This window comes from Chiloscyllium punctatum, chromosome X (assembly GCF_047496795.1).
Source record: "Chiloscyllium punctatum isolate Juve2018m chromosome X, sChiPun1.3, whole genome shotgun sequence".
Classification (NCBI taxonomy): Eukaryota; Metazoa; Chordata; class Chondrichthyes; order Orectolobiformes; family Hemiscylliidae; genus Chiloscyllium; species Chiloscyllium punctatum.
The window spans coordinates 2,314,390-2,329,596 of NC_092791.1; positions in this window are offsets into that span (position 1 = coordinate 2,314,390).

Below are 15,207 nucleotides of genomic sequence, written 5' to 3' on the forward strand. Positions count from 1 at the left end.
ACAGAGGGGCTGAAACAGAGGGTCTGAAACAGAGGGTCTGAAACAGAGGGTCTGAAACAGAGGGTGGGAAACAGAGTGTCTGAAACAGAGGGTTTGAAACAGGGGGGCTGAAACAGAGGGTGCGAAACAGAGGCTCCGAAACAGAGTGTCTGAAACAGAGGGGCTGAAACAGAGGGTCTGAAACAGAGGGACTGAAACAGAGGGTTTGAAACAGGGGGGCTGAAACAGAGGGTGCGAAACAGAGTGTCTGAAACAGAGGGTCTGAAACAGAGGGGCTGAAACAGAGGGTCTGAAACAGAGGGACTGAAACAGAGGGTCTGAAACAGAGGGTCTGAAACAGAGGGTCTGAAACAGAGTGCGAAAAACAGAGGGTCTGAAACAGAGGGTCTGAAACAGAGGGGCTGAAACAGAGGGCCTGAAACAGTGGGTCTGAAACAGAGTGCGAGAAACAGAGGGCGAGAAACAGAGGTTCTGAAACAGAGGGTCTGAAACAGAGGGGCTGAAACAGAGGGTCTGAAACTGAGAGGCTGAAACAGAGGGGCTAAAACAGAGTGCGAGAAACAGAGGGGCTGAAACAGAGGGGCTGAAACAGAGGGTCCGAAACAGAGGGCGAGAAACAGAGGGGCCAAAACAGAGGGCGAGAAACAAAGGGTCCGAAACAGAGTGCGAGAAACAGAGGGGCCGAAACAGAGGGCGAGAAACAGAGGGTCTCAAACAGAGGGTTTGAAACAGAGGGCGGGAAACAGAGGGTCTGAAACAGAGCGCGCGAAACAGAGGGTGCGAAACAGAGGGTCTGAAACAGAGGGTCTGAAACAGAGGGGCTGAAGCAGAGGGTCTGAAACAGAGGGTCAGAAACAGAGGGTCTGAAACAGAGGGCGCGAAACAGAGAGCACGAAACAGAGGGCGCGAAACAGAGGGTCTGAAACAGAGGGTCTGAAACAGAGGGGCTGAAACAGAGTGTGAGAAACAGAGGGTCTGAAATAGAGGGTGGGAAACAGAGTATCTGAAACAGAGGGTTTGAAACAGAAGGGCTGAAACAGAGGGTGCGAAACAGAGGGTGTGAAACAGAGTGGCTGAAACAGAGGGGCTGAAACAGAGGGCGCGAAACAGAGGGTCTGAAACAGAGGGGCTGAAACAGAGGGCGGGAAACAGAGGGTCTGAAACAGAGCGCGCGAAACAGAGGGTGCGAAACAGAGGGTCTGAAACAGAGGGTCTGAAACAGAGGGGCTGAAACAGAGGGTCTGAAACAGAGGGACTGAAACAGAGGGTCTGAAACAGAGGGTCTGAAACAGAGGGTCTGAAACAGAGGGGCTGAAACAGAGGGCGAGAAACAGAGTGTCTGAAACAGAGGGCCTGAAACAGAGGGTCTGAAACAGAGGGCGAGAAACAGAGGGTGAGAAACAGAGGGTCTGAAACAGAGGGTCTGAAACAGAGGGGCTGGAACAGAGGGGCTGAAACAGAGGGTCTGAAACAGAGGGGCTGAAACAGAGGGTGCGAAACAGAGGGTCTGAAACAGAGGGGCTGAAACAGAGGGGCTGAAACAGAGGGCGAGAAACAGAGGGTCTGAAACAGAGGGGCTGAAACAGAGGGCCTGAAACAGTGGGTCTGAAACAGAGTGCGAGAAACAGAGGGCGAGAAACAGAGGTTCTGAAACAGAGGGTCTGAAACAGAGGGGCTGAAACAGAGGGTCTGAAACTGAGAGGCTGAAACAGAGGGGCTAAAACAGAGTGCGAGAAACAGAGGGGCTGAAACAGAGGGTCCGAAACAGAGGGCGAGAAACAGAGGGGCCAAAACAGAGGGCGAGAAACAAAGGGTCCGAAACAGAGTGCGAGAAACAGAGGGGCCGAAACAGAGGGCGAGAAACAGAGGGTCTCAAACAGAGGGTTTGAAACAGAGGGTCTGAAACAGAGGGCAAGAAACAGAGGGTCTGAAGCAGAGGGTCTGAAACAGAGGGTCAGAAACAGAGGGTCTGAAACAGAGGGCGCGAAACAGAGAGCACGAAACAGAGGGCGCGAAACAGAGGGTCTGAAACAGAGGGGCTGAAACAGAGTGTGAGAAACAGAGGGCGAGAAACAGAGGGTCTGAAACAGAGGGTCTGAAACAGAGGGTCTGAAACAGAGGGTGGGAAACAGAGTATCTGAAACAGAGGGTTTGAAACAGAGGGGCTGAAACAGAGGGTGCGAAACAGAGGGTCTGAAACAGAGTGGCTGAAACAGAGGGGCTGAAACAGAGGGCGCGAAACAGAGGGTCTGAAACAGAGGGGCGGAAACAGAGGGCGCGAAACAGAGGATCTGAAACAGAGCGCGCGAAACAGAGGGTGCGAAACAGAGGGTCTGAAACAGAGGGTCTGAAACAGAGGGGCTGAAACAGAGGGTCTGAAACAGAGGGACTGAAACAGAGGGTCTGAAACAGAGGGTCTGAATCAGAGGGGCTGAAACAGAGGGCGAGAAACAGAGTGTCTGAAACAGAGGGCCTGAAACAGAGGGTCTGAAACAGAGGGCGAGAAACAGAGGGCGAGAAACAGAGGGTCTGAAACAGAGGGTCTGAAACAGAGGGGCTGAAACAGAGGGCGAGAAACAGAGGGTCTGAAACAGAGGGGCTGAAACAGAGGGCGCGAAACAGAGGGTCTGAAACAGAGGGGCTGAAACAGAGGGGCTGAAACAGAGGGCGCGAAACAGAGGGTCTGAAACAGAGGGTCTGAAACAGATGGGCTGAAACAGAGTGCGAGAAACAAAGGGGCTGAAACAGACGGTCCGAAACAGAGGGCGAGAAACAGAGGGGCCAAAACAGAGGGCGAGAAACAAAGGGGCCGAAACAGATTGCGAGAAACAGAGGGGCCGAAACAGAGGGCGAGAAACAGAGGGTCTGAAACAGAGGGTTTGAAACAGATGGTCTGAAACAGAGGGCGAGATACAGACGGTCTGAAGCAGAGGGTCTGAAACAGAGGGCGTGAAACTGAGGGTCTGAAACAGAGGTGCTGAAACAGAGGGCGCGAAACAGAGATTATGAAATAGAGGGTGCGAAACAGGGGGCGCGAAACAGAGGGTCTGAAACAGAGGGGCTGAAACAGAGGGTCTGAAACAGAGGGTCTGAAACAGAGGGGCTGAAACAGAGGGCGCGAAACAGAGGGTCTGAAACTGAGGGTCTGAAACAGAGGGTCTGAAACAGAGGGTCTGAAACAGAGGGCGAGAAACAGAGGACTGAAACAGAGGGTCTGAATCAGCGGGTCTGAAACAGAGGGGCTGAAACAGAGGGTCTGAAACAGAGGGACTGAAACAGAGGGTCTGAAACAGAGGGGCTGAAACAGAGGGACTGAAACAGAGGGCGCGAAATAGAGGGTCTGAAACAGAGGGGCTGAAACAGAGGGGCTGAAACAGAGTGCGAGAAACAGAGGGGCTGAAACAGACGGTCCGAAACAGAGGGCGAGAAACAGAGGGGCCAAAACAGAGGGCGAGAAACAAAGGGGCCGAAACAGATTGCGAGAAACAGAGGGGCCGAAACAGAGGGCGAGAAACAGACGGTCTGAAGCATAGGGTCTGAAACAGAGGGCGTGAAACTGAGGGTCTGAAACAGAGGGGCTGAAACAGAGGGCGCGAAACAGAGAGTCTGAAATAGAGGGTGCGAAACAGGGGGCGTGAAACAGAGGGTCTGAAACAGAGGGGCTGAAACAGAGGGGCTGAAACAGAGGGTCTGAAACAGAGGGGCTGAAACAGAGGGCGCGAAACAGAGGGTCTGAAACTGAGGGTCTGAAACAGAGGGTCTGAAACTGAGGGTCTGAAACAGAGGGCGAGAAACAGAGGGACTGAAACAGAGGGTCTGAAACAGCGGGTCTGAAACAGAGGGGCTGAAACAGAGGGTCTGAAACAGAGGGACTGAAACAGAGGGTCTGAAACAGAGGGTCTGAAACAGAGGGGCTGAAACAGAGGGCACGAAACAGAGGGTCTGAAACAGAGGGTCTGAAACAGAGGGTCTGAAACAGAGGGCGAGAAAGAGAGGGGCTGAAATAGAGGGCGCGAAACAGAGGGTCTGAAACAGAGGGGCTGAAACAGAGGGGCTGAAACAGAGGGCGCGAAACAGAGGGTCTGAAACAGAGCGGCTGAAACAGAGGGCGCGAAACAGAGGTTCTGAAACAGAGGGCGCGAAACAGAGGGCGAGAATCAGAGGGTCTGAAACAGAGGGTCTGAAACAGAGGGTCTGAAACAGAGGGGCTGAAACAGAGGGGCTGAAACAGAGGGCGAGAAACAGAGGGGCTGAAAGAGAGGGGCTGAAACAGAGGGTCTGAAACAGAGGGGGCGAAACAGTGTCCGAAACAGAGAGCGAGAAACAGAGGGGCCAAAACAGAGGGCGAGAAACAGAGGGGCCGAAACAGAGGGCGAGAAACAGAGGGGCCAAAACAGAGGACGAGAAACAGAGGGGCCGAAACAGAGGGCGAGAAACAGAAGGGCCGAAACAGAGGGCGAGAATCAGTGGGTCTGAAAGAGAGGGCCTGAAACAGAGGGTCTGAAACAGAGGGTCTGAAACAGAGGGGCCGAAACAGAGGGTGAGAAACAGAGGGTCTGAAACAGAGGGGCCGACACAGAGGGTCTGAAACAGAGGGCGAGAAACAGAGGGTCTGAAACAGAGGGTTTGAAACAGAGGGGCTGAAACAGAGGGCGCGAAACAGAGGGTCTGAAACAGAGGGGCTGAAACAGAGGGGCTGAAACAGAGGGCGCGAAACAGAGGGTCTGAAACAGAGGGGCTGAAGCAGAGCGCGCAAAACAGCGGTTCTGAAACAGAGGGCGCGAAACCGAGGACGAGAAACAGAGGGTCTGAAACAGAGGGCGCGAAACAGATGGCGCGAAACAGAGGGTCTGAAACAGAGGTGCTGAAACAGAGGGCGCGAAACAGAGGGCGAGAAACAGAGGGTCTGAAACAGAGGGTCTGAAACAGACGTGCTGAAACAGAGGGCGAGAAACAGAGGGTCTGAAACAGAGGGGCTGAAACAGAGGGTGGAAAACAGAGAGCGCGAAACAGAGGGCGCGAAACAGAGGGTCTGAAACAGAGGGTCTGAAACAGATGGGCTGAAACAGAGTGTGAGAAACAGAGGGCGAGAGACAGAGGGTCTGAAACAGAGGGTTTGAAACAGAGGGGCTGAAACAGAGGACGCGAAACAGAGAGTCTGAAATAGAGGGGCTGAAACAGAGGGGCTGAAACAGAGGGCGCGAAACAGAGGGTCTGAAACAGAGGGCGCGAAACAGAGGGTCTGAAACAGAGGGGCTGAAACAGAGGGCGCGAAACAGAGGGTCTGAAACAGGGCGCGAAACAGAGGGTGCGAAACAGAGGTTCTGAAACAGAGGGTCTGAAACAGAGGGGCTGAAACAGAGGGTCTGAAACAGAGGGACTGAAACAGAGGGTCTGAAACAGAGGGCGAGAAACAGAGGTAGAGAAACAAACGGTCTGAAGCAGAGGGTCTGAAACAGAGGGTCAGAAACAGAGGGTCTGAAACAGAGGGCGTGAAACTGAGGGTCTGAAACAGAGGGGCTGAAACAGAGGGTCCGAAACAGAAGGGCTGAAACACAGGGCGCGAAACAGAGGGTCAGAAACTGAGGGTCTGAAACAGAGGGTCTGAAACAGAGGGTCTGAAACAGAAGGCGAGAAACAGAGGGACTGAAACAGAGGGGCTGAAACACAGGGCCTGAAACAGAGGGTCTGAAACAGAGTGCGAGAAACAGAGGGCGAGAAACAGAGGTTCTGAAACAGAGGGTCTGAAACAGAGGGGCTGAAACAGAGGGTCTGAAACAGAGGGTCTGAAACAGAGGGTCTGAAACAGAGGGTGGGAAACAGAGTGTCTGAAACAGAGGGTTTGAAACAGGGGGGCTGAAACAGAGGGTGCGAAACAGAGGCTCCGAAACAGAGTGTCTGAAACAGAGGGGCTGAAACAGAGGGTCTGAAACAGAGGGACTGAAACAGAGGGTTTGAAACAGGGGGGCTGAAACAGAGGGTGCGAAACAGAGGGTCTGAAACAGAGGGTCTGAAACAGAGGGGCTGAAACAGAGGGTCTGAAACAGAGGGACTGAAACAGAGGGTCTGAAACAGAGGGTCTGAAACAGAGGGTCTGAAACAGAGGGCGAAAAACAGAGGGTCTGAAACAGAGGGTCTGAAACAGAGGGGCTGAAACAGAGGGCCTGAAACAGTGGGTCTGAAACAGAGTGCGAGAAACAGAGGGCGAGAAACAGAGGTTCTGAAACAGAGGGTCTGAAACAGAGGGGCTGAAACAGAGGGTCTGAAACTGAGAGGCTGAAACAGAGGGGCTAAAACAGAGTGCGAGAAACAGAGGGGCTGAAACAGAGGGGCTGAAACAGAGGGTCCGAAACAGAGGGCGAGAAACAGAGGGGCCAAAACAGAGGGCGAGAAACAAAGGGTCCGAAACAGAGTGCGAGAAACAGAGGGGCCGAAACAGAGGGCGAGAAACAGAGGGTCTCAAACAGAGGGTTTGAAACAGAGGGCGGGAAACAGAGGGTCTGAAACAGAGCGCGCGAAACAGAGGGTGCGAAACAGAGGGTCTGAAACAAAGGGTCTGAAACAGAGGGGCTGAAGCAGAGGGTCTGAAACAGAGGGTCAGAAACAGAGGGTCTGAAACAGAGGGCGCGAAACAGAGAGCACGAAACAGAGGGCGCGAAACAGAGGGTCTGAAACAGAGGGTCTGAAACAGAGGGGCTGAAACAGAGTGTGAGAAACAGAGGGCGAGAAACAGAGGGTCTGAAACAGAGGGTCTGAAACAGAGGGTCTGAAATAGAGGGTGGGAAACAGAGTATCTGAAACAGAGGGTTTGAAACAGAAGGGCTGAAACAGAGGGTGCGAAACAGAGGGTGCGAAACAGAGTGGCTGAAACAGAGGGGCTGAAACAGAGGGCGCGAAACAGAGGGTCTGAAACAGAGGGGCTGAAACAGAGGGCGGGAAACAGAGGGTCTGAAACAGAGCGCGTGAAACAGAGGGTGCGAAACAGAGGGTCTGAAACAGAGGGTCTGAAACAGAGGGGCTGAAACAGAGGGTCTGAAACAGAGGGACTGAAACAGAGGGTCTGAAACAGAGGGTCTGAAACAGAGGGTCTGAAACAGAGGGGCTGAAACAGAGGGCGAGAAACAGAGTGTCTGAAACAGAGGGCCTGAAACAGAGGGTCTGAAACAGAGGGCGAGAAACAGAGGGTGAGAAACAGAGGGTCTGAAACAGAGGGTCTGAAACAGAGGGGCTGGAACAGAGGGCGAGAAACAGAGGGTCTGAAACAGAGGGGCTGAAACAGAGGGCGCGAAACAGAGGGTCTGAAACAGAGGGGCTGAAACAGAGGGGCTGAAACAGAGGGCGAGAAACAGAGGGTCTGAAACAGAGGGTCTGAAACAGAGGGTCTGAAACAGAGGGTCTGAAACAGAGGGTGGGAAACAGAGTGTCTGAAGCAGAGGGTTTGAAACAGGGGGGCTGAAACAGAGGGTGCGAAACAGAGGGTCCGAAACAGAGTGGCTGAAACAGAGGGGCTGAAACAGAGGGCGCGAAACAGAGGGTCTGAAACTGAGGGTCTGAAACAGAGGGTCTGAAACAGAGGGTCTGAAACAGAGGGCGAGAAACAGAGGGACTGAAACAGAGGGTCTGAATCAGCGGGTCTGAAACAGAGGGGCTGAAACAGAGGGTCTGAAACAGAGGGACTGAAACAGAGGGTCTGAAACAGAGGGGCTGAAACAGAGGGACTGAAACAGAGGGCGCGAAACAGAGGGTCTGAAACAGAGGGGCTGAAACAGAGGGGCTGAAACAGAGTGCGAGAAACAGAGGGGCTGAAACAGACGGTCCGAAACAGAGGGCGAGAAACAGAGGGGCCAAAACAGAGGGCGAGAAACAAAGGGGCCGAAACAGATTGCGAGAAACACAGGGGCCGAAACAGAGGGCGAGAAACAGACGGTCTGAAGCATAGGGTCTGAAACAGAGGGCGTGAAACTGAGGGTCTGAAACAGAGGGGCTGAAACAGAGGGCGCGAAACAGAGAGTCTGAAATAGAGGGTGCGAAACAGGGGGCGTGAAACAGAGGGTCTGAAACAGAGGGGCTGAAACAGAGGGGCTGAAACAGAGGGTCTGAAACAGAGGGGCTGAAACAGAGGGCGCGAAACAGAGGGTCTGAAACTGAGGGTCTGAAACAGAGGGTCTGAAACTGAGGGTCTGAAACAGAGGGCGAGAAACAGAGGGACTGAAACAGAGGGTCTGAAACAGCGGGTCTGAAACAGAGGGGCTGAAACAGAGGGTCTGAAACAGAGGGACTGAAACAGAGGGTCTGAAACAGAGGGTCTGAAACAGAAGGGCTGAAACAGAGGGCACGAAACAGAGGGTCTGAAACAGAGGGTCTGAAACAGAGGGTCTGAAACCGAGGGCGAGAAAGAGAGGGGCTGAAATAGAGGGCGCGAAACAGAGGGTCTGAAACAGAGGGGCTGAAACAGAGGGGCTGAAACAGAGGGCGCGAAACAGAGGGTCTGAAACAGAGGGGCTGAAACAGAGGGCGCGAAACAGAGGTTCTGAAACAGAGGGCGCGAAACAGAGGGCGAGAATCAGAGGGTCTGAAACAGAGGGTCTGAAACAGAGGGTCTGAAACAGAGGCGCTGAAACAGAGGGGCTGAAACAGAGGGCGAGAAACAGAGGGGCTGAAAGAGAGGGGCTGAAACAGAGGGTCTGAAACAGAGGCGGCGAAACAGTGTCCGAAACAGAGAGCGAGAAACAGAGGGGCCAAAACAGAGGGCGAGAAACAGAGGGGCCGAAACAGAGGGCGAGAAACAGAGGGGCCAAAACAGAGGACGAGAAACAGAGGGGCCGAAACAGAGGGCGAGAAACAGAAGGGCCGAAACAGAGGGCGAGAAACAGTGGGTCTGAAAGAGAGGGCCTGAAACAGAGGGTCTGAAACAGAGGGTCTGAAACAGAGGGGCCGAAACAGAGGGTGAGAAACAGAGGGTCTGAAACAGAGGGTCTGAAACAGAGGGGCTGAAACAGAGGGCGAGAAACAGAGTGTCTGAAACAGAGGGCCTGAAACAGAGGGTCTGAAACAGAGAGCGAGAAACAGAGGGTGAGAAACAGAGGGTCTGAAACAGAGGGTCTGAAACAGAGGGGCTGGAACAGAGGGCGAGAAACAGAGGGTCTGAAACAGAGGGGCTGAAACAGAGGGCGCGAAACAGAGGGTCTGAAACAGAGGGGCTGAAACAGAGGGGCTGAAACAGAGGGCGAGAAACAGAGGGTCTGAAACAGAGGGTCTGAAACAGAGGGTCTGAAACAGAGGGTCTGAAACAGAGGGTGGGAAACAGAGTCTCTGAAGCAGAGGGTTTGAAACAGGGGGGCTGAAACAGAGGGTGCGAAACAGAGGGTCCGAAACAGAGTGGCTGAAACAGAGGGGCTGAAACAGAGGGCGCGAAACAGAGGGTCTGGAACAGAGGGGCTGAAACAGAGGGCGCAAAACAGAGTGTCTGAAACAGAGAGCGCGAAACAGAGGGTGCGAAACAGAGGGTCTGAAACAGAGGGTCTGAAACAGAGGGGCTGAAACAGAGGGTCTGAAACAGAGGGACTGAAACAGAGGGTCTGAAACAGAGGGTCTGAAACAGAGGGTCTGAAACAGAGGGCGAGAAACAGAGGGTCTGAAACAGAGGGTCTGAAACAGAGGGGCTGAAACAGAGGGTCTGAAACAGAGTGCGAGAAACAGAGGGCGAGAAACAGAGGTTCTGAAACAGAGGGTCTGAAACAGAGGGGCTGAAACAGAGGGTCTGAAACAGAGGGTCTGAAACAGAGGGTCTGAAACAGAGGGTGGGAAACAGAGTGTCTGAAACAGAGGGTTTGAAACAGGGGGGCTGAAACAGAGGGTGCGAAACAGAGGCTCCGAAACAGAGTGTCTGAAACAGAGGGGCTGAAACAGAGGGTCTGAAACAGAGGGACTGAAACAGAGGGTTTGAAACAGGGGGGCTGAAACAGAGGGTGCGAAACAGAGTGTCTGAAAAGAGGGTCTGAAACAGAGGGGCTGAAACAGAGGGTCTGAAACAGAGGGACTGAAACAGAGGGTCTGAAACAGAGGGTCTGAAACAGAGGGTCTGAAACAGAGGGCGAAAAACAGAGGGTCTGAAACAGAGGGTCTGAAACAGAGGGGCTGAAACAGAGGGCCTGAAACAGTGGGTCTGAAACAGAGTGCGAGAAACAGAGGGCGAGAAACAGAGGTTCTGAAACAGAGGGTCTGAAACAGAGGGGCTGAAACAGAGGGTCTGAAACTGAGAGGCTGAAACAGAGGGGCTAAAACAGAGTGCGAGAAACAGAGGGGCTGAAACAGAGGGGCTGAAACAGAGGGTCCGAAACAGAGGGCGAGAAACAGAGGGGCCAAAACAGAGGGCGAGAAACAAAGGGTCCGAAACAGAGTGCGAGAAACAGAGGGGCCGAAACAGAGGGCGAGAAACAGAGGGTCTCAAACAGAGGGTTTGAAACAGAGGGCGGGAAACAGAGGGTCTGAAACAGAGCGCGCGAAACAGAGGGTGCGAAACAGAGGGTCTGAAACAGAGGGTCTGAAACAGAGGGGCTGAAGCAGAGGGTCTGAAACAGAGGGTCAGAAACAGAGGGTCTGAAACAGAGGGCGCGAAACAGAGAGCACGAAACAGAGGGCGCGAAACAGAGGGTCTGAAACAGAGGGTCTGAAACAGAGGGGCTGAAACAGAGTGTGAGAAACAGAGGGTCTGAAATAGAGGGTGGGAAACAGAGTATCTGAAACAGAGGGTTTGAAACAGAAGGGCTGAAACAGAGGGTGCGAAACAGAGGGTGTGAAACAGAGTGGCTGAAACAGAGGGGCTGAAACAGAGGGCGCGAAACAGAGGGTCTGAAACAGAGGGGCTGAAACAGAGGGCGGGAAACAGAGGGTCTGAAACAGAGCGCGCGAAACAGAGGGTGCGAAACAGAGGGTCTGAAACAGAGGGTCTGAAACAGAGGGGCTGAAACAGAGGGTCTGAAACAGAGGGACTGAAACAGAGGGTCTGAAACAGAGGGTCTGAAACAGAGGGTCTGAAACAGAGGGGCTGAAACAGAGGGCGAGAAACAGAGTGTCTGAAACAGAGGGCCTGAAACAGAGGGTCTGAAACAGAGGGCGAGAAACAGAGGGTGAGAAACAGAGGGTCTGAAACAGAGGGTCTGAAACAGAGGGGCTGGAACAGAGGGGCTGAAACAGAGGGTCTGAAACAGAGGGGCTGAAACAGAGGGTGCGAAACAGAGGGTCTGAAACAGAGGGGCTGAAACAGAGGGGCTGAAACAGAGGGCGAGAAACAGAGGGTCTGAAACAGAGGGGCTGAAACAGAGGGCCTGAAACAGTGGGTCTGAAACAGAGTGCGAGAAACAGAGGGCGAGAAACAGAGGTTCTGAAACAGAGGGTCTGAAACAGAGGGGCTGAAACAGAGGGTCTGAAACTGAGAGGCTGAAACAGAGGGGCTAAAACAGAGTGCGAGAAACAGAGGGGCTGAAACAGAGGGTCCGAAACAGAGGGCGAGAAACAGAGGGGCCAAAACAGAGGGCGAGAAACAAAGGGTCCGAAACAGAGTGCGAGAAACAGAGGGGCCGAAACAGAGGGCGAGAAACAGAGGGTCTCAAACAGAGGGTTTGAAACAGAGGGTCTGAAACAGAGGGCAAGAAACAGAGGGTCTGAAGCAGAGGGTCTGAAACAGAGGGTCAGAAACAGAGGGTCTGAAACAGAGGGCGCGAAACAGAGAGCACGAAACAGAGGGCGCGAAACAGAGGGTCTGAAACAGAGGGGCTGAAACAGAGTGTGAGAAACAGAGGGCGAGAAACAGAGGGTCTGAAACAGAGGGTCTGAAACAGAGGGTCTGAAACAGAGGGTGGGAAACAGAGTATCTGAAACAGAGGGTTTGAAACAGAGGGGCTGAAACAGAGGGTGCGAAACAGAGGGTCTGAAACAGAGTGGCTGAAACAGAGGGGCTGAAACAGAGGGCGCGAAACAGAGGGTCTGAAACAGAGGGGCGGAAACAGAGGGCGCGAAACAGAGGATCTGAAACAGAGCGCGCGAAACAGAGGGTGCGAAACAGAGGGTCTGAAACAGAGGGTCTGAAACAGAGGGGCTGAAACAGAGGGTCTGAAACAGAGGGACTGAAACAGAGGGTCTGAAACAGAGGGTCTGAATCAGAGGGGCTGAAACAGAGGGCGAGAAACAGAGTGTCTGAAACAGAGGGCCTGAAACAGAGGGTCTGAAACAGAGGGCGAGAAACAGAGGGCGAGAAACAGAGGGTCTGAAACAGAGGGTCTGAAACAGAGGGGCTGAAACAGAGGGCGAGAAACAGAGGGTCTGAAACAGAGGGGCTGAAACAGAGGGCGCGAAACAGAGGGTCTGAAACAGAGGGGCTGAAACAGAGGGGCTGAAACAGAGGGCGCGAAACAGAGGGTCTGAAACACAGGGGCTGAAACAGATGGGCTGAAACAGAGTGCGAGAAACAAAGGGGCTGAAACAGACGGTCCGAAACAGAGGGCGAGAAACAGAGGGGCCAAAACAGAGGGCGAGAAACAAAGGGGCCGAAACAGATTGCGAGAAACAGAGGGGCCGAAACAGAGGGCGAGAAACAGAGGGTCTGAAACAGAGGGTTTGAAACAGATGGTCTGAAACAGAGGGCGAGATACAGACGGTCTGAAGCAGAGGGTCTGAAACAGAGGGCGTGAAACTGAGGGTCTGAAACAGAGGTGCTGAAACAGAGGGCGCGAAACAGAGATTATGAAATAGAGGGTGCGAAACAGGGGGCGCGAAACAGAGGGTCTGAAACAGAGGGGCTGAAACAGAGGGTCTGAAACAGAGGGTCTGAAACAGAGGGGCTGAAACAGAGGGCGCGAAACAGAGGGTCTGAAACTGAGGGTCTGAAACAGAGGGTCTGAAACAGAGGGTCTGAAACAGAGGGCGAGAAACAGAGGGACTGAAACAGAGGGTCTGAATCAGCGGGTCTGAAACAGAGGGGCTGAAACAGAGGGTCTGAAACAGAGGGACTGAAACAGAGGGTCTGAAACAGAGGGGCTGAAACAGAGGGACTGAAACAGAGGGCGCGAAATAGAGGGTCTGAAACAGAGGGGCTGAAACAGAGGGGCTGAAACAGAGTGCGAGAAACAGAGGGGCTGAAACAGACGGTCCGAAACAGAGGGCGAGAAACAGAGGGGCCAAAACAGAGGGCGAGAAACAAAGGGGCCGAAACAGATTGCGAGAAACAGAGGGGCCGAAACAGAGGGCGAGAAACAGACGGTCTGAAGCATAGGGTCTGAAACAGAGGGCGTGAAACTGAGGGTCTGAAACAGAGGGGCTGAAACAGAGGGCGCGAAACAGAGAGTCTGAAATAGAGGGTGCGAAACAGGGGGCGTGAAACAGAGGGTCTGAAACAGAGGGGCTGAAACAGAGGGGCTGAAACAGAGGGTCTGAAACAGAGGGGCTGAAACAGAGGGCGCGAAACAGAGGGTCTGAAACTGAGGGTCTGAAACAGAGGGTCTGAAACTGAGGGTCTGAAACAGAGGGCGAGAAACAGAGGGACTGAAACAGAGGGTCTGAAACAGCGGGTCTGAAACAGAGGGGCTGAAACAGAGGGTCTGAAACAGAGGGACTGAAACAGAGGGTCTGAAACAGAGGGTCTGAAACAGAGGGGCTGAAACAGAGGGCACGAAACAGAGGGTCTGAAACAGAGGGTCTGAAACAGAGGGTCTGAAACAGAGGGCGAGAAAGAGAGGGGCTGAAATAGAGGGCGCGAAACAGAGGGTCTGAAACAGAGGGGCTGAAACAGAGGGGCTGAAACAGAGGGCGCGAAACAGAGGGTCTGAAACAGAGCGGCTGAAACAGAGGGCGCGAAACAGAGGTTCTGAAACAGAGGGCGCGAAACAGAGGGCGAGAATCAGAGGGTCTGAAACAGAGGGTCTGAAACAGAGGGTCTGAAACAGAGGGGCTGAAACAGAGGGGCTGAAACAGAGGGCGAGAAACAGAGGGGCTGAAAGAGAGGGGCTGAAACAGAGGGTCTGAAACAGAGGGGGCGAAACAGTGTCCGAAACAGAGAGCGAGAAACAGAGGGGCCAAAACAGAGGGCGAGAAACAGAGGGGCCGAAACAGAGGGCGAGAAACAGAGGGGCCAAAACAGAGGACGAGAAACAGAGGGGCCGAAACAGAGGGCGAGAAACAGAAGGGCCGAAACAGAGGGCGAGAATCAGTGGGTCTGAAAGAGAGGGCCTGAAACAGAGGGTCTGAAACAGAGGGTCTGAAACAGAGGGGCCGAAACAGAGGGTGAGAAACAGAGGGTCTGAAACAGAGGGGCCGACACAGAGGGTCTGAAACAGAGGGCGAGAAACAGAGGGTCTGAAACAGAGGGTTTGAAACAGAGGGGCTGAAACAGAGGGCGCGAAACAGAGGGTCTGAAACAGAGGGGCTGAAACAGAGGGGCTGAAACAGAGGGCGCGAAACAGAGGGTCTGAAACAGAGGGGCTGAAGCAGAGCGCGCAAAACAGCGGTTCTGAAACAGAGGGCGCGAAACCGAGGACGAGAAACAGAGGGTCTGAAACAGAGGGCGCGAAACAGATGGCGCGAAACAGAGGGTCTGAAACAGAGGTGCTGAAACAGAGGGCGCGAAACAGAGGGCGAGAAACAGAGGGTCTGAAACAGAGGGTCTGAAACAGACGTGCTGAAACAGAGGGCGAGAAACAGAGGGTCTGAAACAGAGGGGCTGAAACAGAGGGTGGAAAACAGAGAGCGCGAAACAGAGGGCGCGAAACAGAGGGTCTGAAACAGAGGGTCTGAAACAGATGGGCTGAAACAGAGTGTGAGAAACAGAGGGCGAGAGACAGAGGGTCTGAAACAGAGGGTTTGAAACAGAGGGGCTGAAACAGAGGACGCGAAACAGAGAGTCTGAAATAGAGGGGCTGAAACAGAGGGGCTGAAACAGAGGGCGCGAAACAGAGGGTCTGAAACAGAGGGCGCGAAACAGAGGGTCTGAAACAGAGGGGCTGAAACAGAGGGCGCGAAACAGAGGGTCTGAAACAGGGCGCGAAACAGAGGGTGCGAAACAGAGGTTCTGAAACAGAGGGTCTGAAACAGAGGGGCTGAAACAGAGGGTCTGAAACAGAGGGACTGAAACAGAGGGTCTGAAACAGAGGGCGAGAAACAGAGGTAGAGAAACAAACGGTCTGAAGCAGAGGGTCTGAAACAGAGGGTCAGAAA